The sequence below is a fragment of the Budorcas taxicolor genome, chromosome 20 (genome assembly GCF_023091745.1).
Source record: "Budorcas taxicolor isolate Tak-1 chromosome 20, Takin1.1, whole genome shotgun sequence".
Taxonomy (NCBI): Eukaryota; Metazoa; Chordata; class Mammalia; order Artiodactyla; family Bovidae; genus Budorcas; species Budorcas taxicolor.
In genome coordinates, this window is record NC_068929.1 from 58,930,162 (window position 1) to 58,945,605 (window position 15,444).

The 15,444-nt window shown below is 41.9% G+C and overlaps 1 pseudogene; it reads left to right on the forward strand.

The window, feature by feature from the left end:
- Window positions 1-10,162: 10,162 nt before the first annotated feature.
- Window positions 10,163-11,096, forward strand: LOC128066130 (40S ribosomal protein S3-like; annotated as a pseudogene).
- Window positions 11,097-15,444: the final 4,348 nt, after the last annotated feature.

Here is a 15,444-nt window from a genome sequence, read left to right on the forward strand (position 1 = left end):
TGGGGAACTAAGATCCCACATGTCGCTCAAAGTGGCCAAAAAAAGAATGCTTGGACAACATAGCTAGAACTTGAGGCTCTGGAAACCAGACAGGTGGATATAAATGTTTGTGAATAGCAATGGCAAGGTAAGAGGAATTTCTTTGAAGAAAGCAAATCTAGCTAAAGTATTCAGCTTGGAGTGGAGAGGAATGAGGGAGACAACAATCAGAAGGCACGAGGCAAAGAAGGCTTAGATGAGGGTTTCCACAAAGTTAATGGAAAAGAGGCTATAGAGACAGGATAGGAGCCAAAGCCAACAACCTGCAGAACTCAGCGCAGACCAAATCCATGAGTCATCAAACAGAAAAGAGGAGTCAGACTCCAGCTTGGGAATCTATTCCATCCTCTCAGTTGGGAGAATCATAGTTTTGAGAATCAGGGCAGGAGACACATTAGAGAGAATGGGAAGGACAGGGACAGTTGGGGGTGGGTTGAGTTCCTTCATCCAGAAGGTACTTAGACACATAAAGGTGATGCTTTGGTGAAATGAGAGGTGAGAGATTAGAATAACCACTGCATCTCCAATGGTTCTCACAGACAAGAGACGATGCTACATGCGCACAAGTGAGATCTCCTCCAGCTACGCAGCGGCACGAGAAGCAGGTGGGCACTGTCTTATCCCAGGTGAAAAACTAGTCATTCACAAACATGCCAAGTGTGAAGGATGTGTGAAAGCATTCCTATCCTTTTCCCCTTTCCCTTCAGTCCCTACACAGAGGGGCTCCCAGGGGCCTCAAGAAGAGGACCTGCAGCTCACTTCTCACTTCTGTTCTTCCCACATTTCAGATCTGTTTGAAACAGCCCGTGAGTCCCAACACATGCTCCAAGCCCAGACTCTGGGACCCAAGTCCCTACCTCCACCTTTTGAGTTGGGGGTCTCCATCTGTTTCTCACAGAAGAACTCAGTAGAGTTCTTCCAGACCCTTCAGTGCAACACAATTCCATGTTTTATTATGATTTTGAAATGCCCTCTTCTTCACTAAAGAGTGAGGAGGGGAGAATACAAAAAAGTTGGAACTAGGAAATCTATATTCCCGCTGATGAAAAAAATATCCCCTAAAATGACTGTATTTTGGTGCTAAGGCCTTTCTTAAAAGTCTTGTAATTTTCATTCCGTAAAGAATAAAGCCCCAGAGCAAATTAGAGTGGGAGAAAGACAGGAATCAACAGAGAAGAGAAAGCAAAAATCGAAGAAAGGAAGTGTCAGTAATCAAAGTATTAGAGGAGAAACTTCAGAAGCCCTGGACAAAAACAGCAAATGGAATGTCACCAGACTTGACAACGAGAGAGAGGGTGACCTTCGAAAGAAGGACTGTCAGCAGAAAGAGGTCGGTATGCCAAATTTAATTCACATCATCCAAGAATCCTCACCTCTAAGCCTGTAGTTCCTTGACCTAGCTTGCTTGACTTGTTGTAAATAAACATATGTCAGCCTCCCCAAATTTCACTGGTTACCTCAAGAAAGCCAAACATTTTATATGAGTAGTAAATCTGTGGGTTTGGTGGCCCTCATGATAATTTGTAAAATCATGTATTTTAACCCACACACAGCAAATCGACTTTCAAGAAGCTTTTGCCAGTCTTCTGCCCTCTGTCACAAAGTGGCTGCAGGCTGAGCTTCCTGAGACTGCGTATTTGTGTCTGCAAGTCTTGAATTGTACAAAGAATGACTCTTACACCCAGCACCTCAGATAGATCTATGGAGGCTAGTTTTGAGAAGGTTCCTTAATTAGTTCACACCCTGAGCATCTGTGCTATTCTCTATCTTAGTATTTTCCATCAGAAAACTAAGCCACATCCCCCAGCTGGTATTTGTTTTTAAACCAAGCTCAGGTTCTGACATCCATTTTTAAGGTATTGAAATTTCACACGGGGAACCATACCAAGCTTTGAACTTCACCCATCTGATTTGCCTCCATTTGCAAAGGGATCGTATATAATTTGCAGATGGATGATTTTAGGCATTGCCATTATATCATTTTTTTTCTTTTTTTTACTAGAGGGTCAACTCAATGGCGTATTTGATAATTAATACTTTGAAGGTTAAATCTCACAGCCAAATTTATATAAATTAATTTTATAAGATGACACTGTCTAGTTTTAATAAACCCTACATTTAATCCAACTTGCAAATGATTTTGTGAGTTATTAGCCATTCCTAGTAAAATAGCTGTTTCAGTTCAGTCATTCAGTTGTGTCTGACTCATTGCAACCCCATGGACTGCAGCACGCTAGGCCTCCCTGTCCATCACCAACTCCTGGAGCTTGCTCAAACTCATGTCCATTGTGTCAGTAATGCCATCCAACCATCTCATCCTCTGTCATACCACTTCTCCTGCCTTCAATCTTTCCCAGCATCAGGGGCTTTTCCAGCGAGCCAGTTCTTCACATCAGGTGGCCAAAGGATTGGAGCTTCAGCATCAGTTTTTCCAATGGATAGTCAGGGTTGATTTCCTTTAGGATGGCCTGGTTTGATCTCCTTGCAGTCCAAGGGACTCTCAAGAGTCTTTTCCAAGACCACAGTTCAAAATAGCTGTTTAGTCTACCCAAATATATCCACAGCATCATGACTTCAATGACTTCTTATGCCCATTAGACTAGGCAATGTCATATAGACACTGAGCTTTAACAGATACATTCCAAGTTCAATAATGCAAATGAATGAGTCAAAAAAAAAAAGGGCAATACTAGTGTGAGTATCTTGAAGGGTTCTCCAAAGAAACAGACTTCCCAGATGGTGCTAGTGATAAGAATCCCCTTGGCAATACAGGAGACATAGAGACTCAGGTTAGATCCCTAGATTAGGAAGATCTCCTGGAGAAGGTGATGGCAATCCACTCCAGTATTCTTGTCTGGAAAATTCCATGGGCAGAGGAGCCTGGTGGGCTACAGTCCATGGGGCCAAAAAGAGTTGGGCACAACTGAGCGAATGAACATACACACACACAAAGAAACTGAACCAGTATATATCATATATAAGTATGTATGTGTAAATATACATACATGTGTGTGTGTGTATATATATGTGTGTGTATATGTGTATATACTTTTTTGGGGGGAACTTTATTTCAAGAAATTGACTTACATGTTTGAGGAGTTTATCTGAACTGCATAGAGCAGGTGGCAAGCTGAAAATTCAGGCAGGATTTCTAGTTTACAGTCTTGAGGCACAATTTCTTCTTCATGCAAGAAACCAGTTTCAGTCTTAAGAGCTTCAATTTATTGGCTGGCTGAGGCCTACATATATTATCCAGGGTAATCACCTTTACTTAAATTTAATTGATTGTCCATTTTTTAATTGATATATAGTTGATTTACAATATTAAGTTTCAGGTTTGCAACATAGTGATTCATAATATCTAAAAATTATACTTCATTTATAGTTATTATAGAATATTGGTTATATTTCCTATGCTGTATAGTATATCCTTATAACTTATTCTTCACATAGTAGTTTGTACTTCTTAATCCCCTTTCCATTGAAATTTTTAATTTAGTTTAACTTTTATTTTTAAGTAAATTTCATTTTATTTTTCATTCAATTTTTAATTTTAATTTGGATTAAAATGATTCTACATTTTTATCAAATAAATAAGGCTAGTTGATTGTGGAGTTTAACCACATGTACAAAATGCTTTCACAATTATATAATTGAGTACTATAGCCCAGGCAAGTTGATACATAAAACTAACTGTCATAGCCTGGCAATCCTCTGAGTCCCCAATGTCTTTATATTTCCAGTATCAGTAATAACTCTATCAGGTGGGTGAGAATGTTACCAAAACATGAAGAGCATGAGCTCCACTTTTGCAAGAGAAGATCATCTAATGATAGAAACTGATAATCATGGAAAATTGCAAAAATCACACAAGCTATAGTCATATAAGCCTTTGAGAGACATCTTGTAGGGCCAAAGCCCAACACTAACTGATTGATTTTAGTCATTTATACTCTCTTATCGTCAAAACAAGGCATTGTTTGTTTTAAGCAAACCATATCACGTTAATGGAAAGCATTAATTCTTTTAGCTGAAAAAAATCTCAAAATACATAGATTTTAATTTTATCCAGGCTATGCAATAGTTTTCTGTTCTCAGAGAATAAGATTATTTTTTCACAGTACTACATAAAAATTTTTTGACAGTACTACATAAAAATAATTATGAAGCAAGTTCTTATTCAGCTTCTAGAATATGCTTCCCTAATTGTTTTACCATATAGAAGGGTTATAATTAAGGAAATGAGAAAAAAATGAAGGATAAGGAAGTTGCTAGAATAATTATAATCACTTTTATTCTATCTGCCATATTTCTTTTACTTCTTAGTTTCACTTCTTTTTTACTCCCTCCTTCATATTTTAAGAAATGAATTTACCTTTAGGAAACTAGCACTATCAACCTCAGATCTCTTATTTTGAGCTTTTTGATAATTAATCTTATATGTCAACTTGGCTAGGCTCCAGTACTGAAGTCTTTGATCAAACACTAGTCTAGATGTTTTGAAAGTATTTGAGGACGTGATTGACATTTAAATCAAAAAGCTTTGAGTAAGCAGATTATTCTTCATAATGTGATGGGCCAAAATCAAAGTGGAAACAGTGGCAGATTTTATTTTCTTGGGTTCCAAAATCACTGCAGATGGTGACTACAGCCACTAAACTCAAAGGCTCTTGCTCGTTGGGAGAAAAGCGATGACAAACCTAGACAAGGTATTAAAAAGCAGAGACATCATTTTGCTGACAAAGGTTCATATAGTCAAAGCTGCGGCTTTTCTAGCAGTCACATATGGATGCGAGAGCTGTACCATAAAAAAATTTAAGGGCCAAAGAATTGATGCTTTTGAATTGTGGTGCTGGAGAAGACTTGATTGTCCCTTGGACATCAAGGAGATCAAGCCAGTCAATCCTAAAGTTATTTAGCCCTGAATATTCATTGGAAGGACTGATGCTGAAGCTAGAGCTCCAGTACTGTGGCCACTGATGCAAAAAGCTGACTCACTGGAAAAGACTCTGATGCTGGGAAGTTTGAGGACAGGAGGAGAAGTGGGTGACAGAGGATAAGATGGTTGGATGGCATCGCCAGTTCAATGGACATGAGTTTGAGCAAATTCTGGGAGACAGCAGAGGACAGGGAAGCCTGGTGTGCTGCAGCCCATGGGGTCGCAAATAGTCGCACACGACTTAGTGACTCAACAGCAACAAATATTCAATCATTTAGAGGTTTCTCGAAGAAGAAGAAATTCTCCCAAAACTGTAACATAGAAACTCTGCCTGTTTCTGATCTGCTCTCCTGAGGAGTGTAGACTGAACAGTGAAACCTCAGCTCTCACCTGAAGTTCCAGTCTACCTTTAATTCCAGTCAATCAGTCAATAGATAAGTTGATGCTAGATAGATAAATAAATGGGTTTCCCTGGTGGCTCAGATAGTAACCGCAATGCAGAAGACCCAGGGTCAATCCCTGAGCTAGGAAGATACCCTGAAAAAAGGAATGGCTATCCACGCCAATACTCTTGACTGGAGGATTCTGTGGACAGAGGAGCCTGGCAGGCTATAGTCCATGGAGTCGAAAAAAATGGGACATGACTGAGTGACTAACACTTTCACTTTCTCTGCTTTTTCAGAGAGAAAGATATATGTACTACTGTACTATTCCTCTAAGCTAAGACAAATCTTCCTAAAATTTTTCATAAATATTTTAAACAAGAGGCACAACTTATTATAACAAAAAGTTTCCATTCATTTGCTTATTTTTACCATAAATTAAATAATTTATTTCAGGGGGTTGAGGTAACTTAAGTTTTAACATGAAAATTTTGAGATGTATTTCTCTTACTTTATTTTGACTTTCAGGGACGCTCATACCTGTTCAATTCTTAAACAGCAGTTGGCAAGACTGGATAATTCTTCCTACTTCTAAACACTGCTCTATTGTTGCCTGAGGTTTCTAAGTAATGGATACTGGCCAGTCTAAATAGATGACAGATGTTCAACATGGAACCCTCAAGCTTCTGCCTGGAAGGGATAAGAATTTGCCGTGGCGGAGCTAGGAAACAAAAACAATATGGTAACTTGGGGTTGTCCACTGTGATTTTTAACGATCATTCTAGTATTACTGTTTTTGAGTGACTGCGTCTGTGGAGCCATTCAGTCAATCTGCATTTGCTTAATTAATCTGAGAATTGCCATGGTTGAGGGACAGAGGAAAAAGCATAACAGACATGTAATGATGCGAACATTAGGCTCTTATGAGACTGCTTTATTGATAAGCTTTAGCTGAAATGGTAAGATTTGCCTTGTTGCTAAGGCAACATACGCACAGGAATAACCCAAGTATACTTCATTCTGGCAAGTGGTCCTTGCAATTTAATAAAAGGAAAAATAAATATAGCTATAGACTTGCATCAGAGAGAAGGAAAAATGAAATACAAAAGGGAAAAAGATAATGTTGGAGAGGTGGGTGTTGGATTTGAAAATTGAGGTTAACTGTTGTCTTCCCAATTGAAAGCAACTCTGTGAAGAATGCAAAAACTACATGTCTGTCTGACACATCGTTTCCCATCCCTGCCCCCACTCCGAACTTATTTCTAACCACCTTCCCGTGCTCTCCTCCTTCCAGCATCACTGGACTCGTTGGCTTCCCTCCAGCCAGGCTCAACTCTACCTTTGCAATTTTTTCTGCCTGGAAACTTCTCTCCCTAGATATGTACCTGGCTCCCCCTCTCATATCCTACAGGGCTTCTTAGAAAACCCTGCCCTGGCTGCTGCTGCTGCTGCTAAGTCACTTCAGTCGTGTCCGACTCTGTGTGACCCCATAGACGGCAGCCCACCAGGCTCCCCCGTCCCTGGGATTCTCCAGGCAAGAACACTGGAGTGGGTTGCCATTTCCTTCTCCAATGCATGAAAGTGAAAAGTGAAAGGGAAGTCGCTCAGCGGCGACGGACTCTTCGCGATCTCATGGACCGCAGCCGACCAGGCTCCTCTGTCCATGGGATTTTCCAGGCAAGAGTACTGGAGTGGGGTGCCATCGCCTGGCTACCACATTTAAAATAGCCTCTTCCCACCCCCACCACTGTCTTTATCTATCATTTAACCTTACTTTTTCCTCATAGGACTTATCATCTCGTAATGTGAAATATCCATTTATTTCTTTATCTTCTGCTTTCCCCCCTAGACCATGACCTTCTTAGAGCAGATCATGGGTGTCTTGCCCACTGCTCTGCCATCAACATTGCAAAGGGTATTTTGTTTCTTGTACAGTAAATTGCTATTTATTAATAAATGAAGTTGTGCTCCCAGACTTTAAAAATCCAGTTAAGGAGATAAAACTAAGATGTAAAAACAAGTATGCAAAAACCCAAAGACAATTGAAAAGGGATAGAGTATGGGTTGGGCTTCCCAGATGGTGCTAGTGGTAAAGAACCTTCCTGCCAATGCAGGAGACGTGAGTTTGATCTTTGGGTCAGGAAGATCCCCTGGAGTGGGAAATGGCAATCCACTTGCCTGGAGAATCCCCATGGACAGAGGAGCCTGGAGGGCTACAGTCCATAGGATCACAAATAGTCTGACACGACTGAAGCAACTTAGCATGCAGAGTAGGGTTGGGAGGGGGCAGGGAGAAGCATCAGTGGGGACCTGGGACTTCAATTACTACCAGAGAAATCTTTCTAAAATAGCACTTGCATCAACCACGCCACATCTCACCAGGTAGTGTCTGTTGTTGGTGCTTAGCAGGGGCTAGAAGACCAGAGGCTGCATTTCAGACTCCTTTGCTATCAGGTTCAGTCAAGGTTCTGCCAACAAGAGGCTGTCTCATGAGATTAGAGGGTTGACGACGAGTAGGAACCTCTCTTATTCAGGCCATTACAGTAGCTACAAAGCTTCCTGGCGCCTGCACTACCCCTGGGCTAGAGTGAAGTAACAGACCGTCACAGGACGCTTGAGAGGCAGGGATTCAGGGCTGCACGTCTGGCTGCATTTCCCTGTAGTTGCTTACGTCTGAGAACACCACTTCCTTTTCTGTTCCCCCAAACTTTCCAATAACTATTTTAAGCTTTCTTTAAAAAATTATTTATATGAAAAAAAAATAAAAAATAAAAAAAAATTTTTATATGGCTGCACTGGGTCTTAGTTGCCACATATAGGATCTAGTTTCCCAACCAGGGATCGAACCTGAGCCCCCTGCCTTGGGAGCGTGGGGCCTTAGCCACTGGACCACCAGCGAATTCCCTCTAATAATGTTGAAACCTAATTCCCTATATTAAATACCTCTCTGCTGGAAATATCTTAAGCGGTTTTTATCTTTCTTGATATAATCCGATCGGATTACTTCTTCTCCTGAAAGTGCTAGGCTTCTTTAATTCATATTCTATTAAACATGCATTTAATTCACATGTATATTATTTAATTCATATTCTAATTGAGTTGGAGAAGAAGCCTACATCATAACCATTCTCAAGAAAGCCCTCTCAAATGGCTCCCTCTAGCCATCATTCCTCTGTCCTTTGTCTAAACTCCTAAGTTAGGTAAGACACAGTCTGTAGCCTTCGGTTTTGCATTCAGTTCCACACATTGTCATATTTTACTCTTTGTGTGCTGGTGTGATTAGTTGTTCAGTCATGTCTGACCTTTTGTGACCCTATGGACTGTAGCCCATCAAGCTCCTCTGTCCATGGAATTCTCCAGACAAGAACACTGGAGTGGGTAGCCATTCCCCTCTCCAGGAGATCTTCCCAACCCAGAGACTGAACCCACATCTCCGGCATTGCTGGTGAATTTTTTACAGTCTGAGCCACTAGGGAAGGCCATTTCATTCCTTAGTTTTCCTTAAATAAAAATGTTCCTTCTCCAATTAAATTTTAAATTCCTGAGAAGGCAAGACCTTGGGAGTTTTTTCTTTTATTTCTGGTAAGATCTATGACAATGTCGGGCATGTTGTCAGTGTCTGATAAGTAAACACTCATTAGTTTCACTTGAAAGAGATCAAAGAAAGGGTATTTTTCACACTACCTTCAGTGTGGAAGGGCTATGATTTGATCACAGTCGTACGTTACTGTCCTACTTATCAAACTGTCATACACCACCTTAAACCTTAGTAATTGCAGAGTTCAAGGGCTTGGGAAAAATTCAGCACAGAAGAACTGCTAGGGGACCTTGGTTTTACATGTGAAAACTATTATTTTGGTTCACTAAAGATGAGTCTATTAATAACTGGAGCCTGAAAGCTGTTTTTAGCTAAGCTTTACACCTCTAAAACTTGCCAAAATGTCACAGAATGCCATCCAAATTTCTACAAAAGTAGAAGATCGCTTCCTTCACCTCAACTACCTTGATTAGTAGTCTCAATATTTGCTTATTTTTTTAATCCATTATTGTCTACACTAGATACAGACTTGTGATGTGATAGCAATACTCAATATCTTATTACCTTCCCCCTACCACTCTACCCCAAGAGGAAATTGTTCCAAGCATAGCAGTTGATTTGCTGCATTCATGGAAGGAGGCAAGTTCATGCTCCTCCTACTTTGCCTTCTTGAACCAGAAACCTTCAGTCTCTTATCATGATCCAAGAAATTATTTTCTGAATGCATGTTTAATTCTATTATATAGTCAACTCTATTCTAAAGGGGCTTCCCTGGTAGCTCAGCTGGTAAAGAATTCATCTGCAATGCAGGAGACTGAGTTCAGTCCCTCAATTGAGAAGATCCCCTGGAGAAGGGAAAAGCTACCCACTCCAGTATTCTGGCCTGGAGAATTCCATGGCTTGTGTAGTCCGTGGGGTCACAAAGTGTTGGACATGACCAAGTGACTTTCATTCATTGTATTCTATCAGTTCAGTTCAGTTCGGTCACTCAGTTGTGCCCGACTTTTTGTGACCCCATGAATCGCAGCACGCCAGGCCTCCCTGTCCATCACCAACTCCCGGAGTTCTACAGATGTGAACAAATAAGGGGAGAAAGCTGTTAACAAAGAAAAAAATCTAAAAAGAAAATGGAACTACACAAGTCAGGTACCTCTAAGAATTTGGGAGTAAACTGTCAAAACTGCCATCTTGGAGCTTCCAAAGAAAAATCAGCTAAATTAAGAACCAGAGGGTACTTTCCTTTCAGCAGAGCATGAAGGCAAGATGGTGGTGCAGATTTCCAAGAAGAGGAAGCTTGTCACTGATGGCATCTTCAAAGCTCAACTGAACGAGTTTCTCATGTGAGAGCTGGCTGAAGATGGGTGCTCTGGGGTTGAAGTCCAAGTTACATCAGCCAGGACAGAAATCATTATCTTGGCCACCAGGATACAGAATGTTCTTGGTGGTTCAGAAGAGATTTGGCTTCTCTGAGGGCAGTGTAGAACTTTATGCTGGAAAGGTGGCCACAAGAGTTCTGCCTATCCTTGCCCAAGCATTGTGTCTGCGTTACAAGCTCCCAGGAGGCCTGGCAGTGCTAGGGCCTGCCCTGGTATGCTGTGGTTCATCACGGAGAGTAGAGTCAAGGACTGTGAAGTCGTGGTGTTTGGGAAACTCCAAGGACAGAGAGCTAAATCCATGAAGTTTGTGGATGGCCTGATGGTCCACAGGGAGGACCCTGTTAACTGTGATGTTGACCCTGCTGTGTGTCATGTGCTGCTCAGACAGATTGTGCTGGACATCAAGATGAAGATCATGCTGCCTTAGGACTCAACTGATAAGACTGGCCCTTAGAAGTCCCTAGGGCTTCCCCGGTGGTGCTAGTGGTAAAGAACCAGGCTGCCAATGCAGGAGACTTAAGAGACAGAGGTTCAATCCTTGGATGGGGAAGATCCCCTGGAGGAGGGCATGGCAACCACACCAGTATTCTTGCCTGGAGAATCCCATGGACAGAAGAGACTGGTGGGCTACAGTCCATAGGGTCACAAACAGTCGGACATGACTGGAGCGACTCAGCATGCACGCATGCAAGAAGCCTCTGCCTGGTCACATCAACAGTCTGGAACCCAAAGATGAAATACTGCCCACCACCCCTACCTCGGAAGAGAAGGATGGGAAGCCAGAGCTACCTGCCATGCCCCAGCCAGCACTCACAGCATAATAGGGTCTCCTTGGCCACTAGATTTGGAGTCTGGATGTTGCTCTATAAAGACCTTTAATAAAATCCTTTTAAAAGAAACAATCGGAGGGTAGATCTAGAAATTTAGAAATACAAACCATTCTACTCCAGTTTTAGGAGAGAGAAAGAAACTTATATTAGAATTGATTTGTTATTCAGTGAGCAGAGAAAAAGTCAATATCTTCATGTTACTAATAAAGCCACAAATAAGCTACTAATCTGGAACAGGGGAAGTATCCAGCTGAGGAACCGAGAAGCAAAGATTTTATTTTTAGATTCCAGAGAATATTAGGATGGGGGTTTTAGATGAGGTGTTTATGCTTTATTTCCTTGATTAGGGCACTACCATGCTGCTTTTTAAACACTGATGCATGCCTGTGACTCTAACTTGGACCACATTAGATGGTCCTTATTGTGATAAATTACATTACTCAGGGTTGTTAACTCCTAACAACAGTAAATTGGCTGTTTAAGCAGAAAAGGAATTTAGTCCAGGATAATACGTAGCTCTCAGAATCTTCAGATGAGTCAAAGAATAGGTTTATAGGTTAGTTAAGTGACCAAGCACAAAACCCAAGTTATACCATCTATGACCTAGAGGCTGCTGACATTATCCCAAAACAAGGACCCAGCATAGCAGGTCACTCCCCAGAGACCAGCCATACTTTCCATCTATTCTCTTCCAACTGTCAGCTTCCCAGCCAAGTCAGGATGAAAACCACATGCAAGACCTCCATTTCTTTGGGGGATTCACTGTAAATCCAACTTCAGCACAAGTGCATCTCATTTGTATCTCCTTGGTCACACGGGTGCCTCTGTGCTAAGGAGATTCAGTCGTGTCCGAGTCCCATGCGACCCCATGGCCTTTAGCCCACCAGGCTCCTTTGCCCATGGGATTTCCCAGGCAAGAATACTGGCATGGGGAGCCATTCCCTCCTCCGAGGATCTTCCTATGCCTCTCCTCAGTTTGGTACCAGGCTTTTCCAGGTGGCTCTGTTGGTAAAGAACCCACCTGCCAATGCAGGAGATGTGGGTTCAATCCCTGGGTCAAGAAGATCCCCTGGAGAAGGAAATGACAACCCACTCCAGTATTCTTGCCTGGAGAATCTCATGGACAGAGGAGCCTGGCAGGCTATGGCCCATGGGATCGCAAAGACCTGGACACAACTTAGCACGCATGTGAACTGACAAAGAAAGCAGGGAAAGAAAGCTCCTACATAAAGGTCTAGATAGTGAACTTAAAGGTGACATGGCCTGCAGAATGACGGTCCCCAAGGACATCCATCTTCTAATCCCCAGAACCCAAGAATGTGTTACCTTCCAAGGTAAAAGAGAATTTGAAGATGTGATTAAGGCTCTCATGATGAGAAAATCATCCTGGATTATTTGGGTGGGCCTTAGTTCTTCCTGGTGGCTCAGACAGTAAAGAATCTGCCTGCAGTACAGGAGACCCTGGTTAGACCCCTGGGTCAGGAAGATCCCCTGGAGAAGGGAATGCCAACCCACTCCACTATTCTTGCCTGGGGAATCCCATGGACAGAGGAGCCTGATGGGCTCCAGTCCATGGAGTCACAGAGTCAGACATGACTGAGCAACAAGCACTGTCTAATCCCAAGCATCTTTATGGGATGAAGACAGGAGGTTCCGAGGAACAGACGAGGAGGTGTGGTGATGGAAGCAGTGAACACAGAGGGAGCTGGCGATCCTGTGCTGCCTTTGATAACGGAGGATGGAGCATCAGCTGAAGGAGTACAGGCAGGCTCTAGAAGCTGGAAAAGGCAAGGAAACAGACTCTAAAGACTAGAAGGAACGCTGGCCTGTGGTGCGTTAGTTTTAACTCAGAGACACTGATCTTGGACTGCCAATCTCCAAAACTGTAAGACAGCCACTTTGTGTTTTTTAAATCACTGTGGTTTAGTCACTAAGTTGTGTCTGACTCTTGTGAAATCACTGTTTGTAGTAATTTTTAAATAACAGCAACAGAAAACTAATATAGGTGGTGAATTCTCCAGACATTATGAGGATGCTCAAAATGCAGGAGGCAGTTGACAACTGCCCAACACATGAAAGTTTTATATTTTCAACGTATATTTTCATCTTTTACTCAAACGCCAATACTGACATACGGCTGTTCTTACAACAGGGCTACTAACGGTATTCGCCAAATGAAATGATGAATTGTCCACTTGGCTTCTATCAATTCACCAAGTATCTTGAGCTATTTCCTGCATATATGTCCAATTAGCCTATGGTGATTTGCAGTTGTGAGAGTGCAGGAGTCTTATTTCTACTGCTTTTCAAGCATTCAAGACCAAAACACAGAGTCTTAGCCTTTAGTTTCTCCCCCAAAACAGCAATAGGAACAAAATGGCAAGTAGTTTTTTTCCTGTTTTTCATTAGAAAATAATGACTTTCTGTCCTTCTTAAAAAATGGCTTTAATCCACTATAATGTAAGCCTCCCTACTGTCATAGTAACAACAACAAAATCTTTTAACTGCTTGCTGTAGTGCTTTGGTTTCCATGAAAAACTAAAACATTGTAACATTATAAAAGATACTTTTCCTGTTTCTTAGGAAAAAAGACTTGTGTGCTCTTCACCTCAGGATAAATAGAGTACACTGCGCTATCAGAACGAAGTGAAGGTTCCGTTTGCAAATTTAATAGATAAGGGGATCTCTAATATAAATATAAATTCTATTCTGAGAGTTCATCCATCGGCCAGTTATTTAGAGTTCATTTCAACATAGCAACAATACCAGTATTCAGTTCAGTTCATTTCAGTTCAGTCGCTCAGTCGTGTCCAACTCTTTGCGACCCCATGAATCGCAGCACACCGGGCCTCTCTTTCCATCACCCACTCCTGGAGATCACTGAAAACTCATGTGCATCGAGTTGATGATGCTATCCAGCCATCTCATCCTCTGTTGTCCCCTTTCTCTCCTGCCCCCAATCCCTCCCAGCATCATGGTCTTTTCCAATGAGTCAACTCTTCACATGAGGTGGCCAAAGTGCTGGAGTTTCAGCCTCAGCATCAGTCCTTCCAATGAACACCCAGGACTGGTCTCCTTTAGGATGGACTAGCTGGATCTCCTTGCAGTCCAAGGGACTCTCAAGAGTCTTCTCCAACACCACAGTTCAAAAGCATCAATTCTTTGGTGCTCAGCCTTCTTCACAGTCCAACTCTCACATCCATACATGACCACTAGGAAAACCACAGCCTTGACTAGACAGACCTTTGTTGGCAAAGTAATGTCTCTGCTTTTGAATATGCTATCTAGGTTGGTCATAACTTTTCTTCCAAGAAGTAAGCGTCTTTTAATTTCATGGCTGCAGTCACCATCTGCAGTGATTTTGGAGACCAGAAAAATAAAGTCTGACACTGTTTCCACTGTTTCCCCATCTATTTCCCATGAAGTGATGGGACCAGATGCCATGATCTTCGTTTTCTGAATGTTGAGCTTTAAGCCAGCTTTTTCACTCTCCACTTTCACTTTCATCAAGAGGCTGTTTAGTTCCTCTTCACTTTCTGCCATAAGGGTGGTGTCATCTGCATACCATTGTTAACATACAACAATTATTGCAATCTCCCTGTAACAACATAAAATTTTATCTTTGTAGAAGTTGTTACACGAATTCCATCTCAGTGAGGGATCTGGTTTGTCCAGAACATAATTTGAAGAGCGCACAGTAACCTGTGCCCTGAAGAAAGGAACAGTTTTGTGTGATAAAGGAGGCTGAACGGAATGAAGACAGGCCCAGGGCTGCCTGAGGAAAAGATTCTCTGAATGCAGAGATGAGAGTGACTCAGGAAAGGACAAACATATTCTGGGGACACAATGTTCAAGATTTCATCTAGTTCACTAATGCCATTAGTGTGGGTAGGTTATTTGGAGGCTGGGGACGGGATGAAGTGAGCAGGTGTGTATTATGAGTGACATCCAGCCTGACCAAGGGCAAAAACAGATCACATGTGGAAACCCCAGGGTTACTTTTTTTTTTTTTTTTATGTAGACCATTTTTAAAGCCTTTATTGAATTTGTTACAATATTATTTATGTTTTATGTTTTGGTCTGGGGGCCATGTGCATGTGGGATCTTAGTTCCCCAACCAGGGATTGAACTCACACCCCCTGCAGTGGAAAGGCAAAGTCTTAAAATCGCTGGACCACCAGGGAAGTTCCTATACTCTTTTATAAGCAAATTCACTAAGAACAAATGAGAGCCTCCGCTCAGGGCCCCAAGTCCCACCTTAAGGTTGCTGCTCTTCCTTGAGACCTGAACTCTCAGCCATAAAGTAGTTGGTCAATCTCAAATTATTCATTCATTTCCA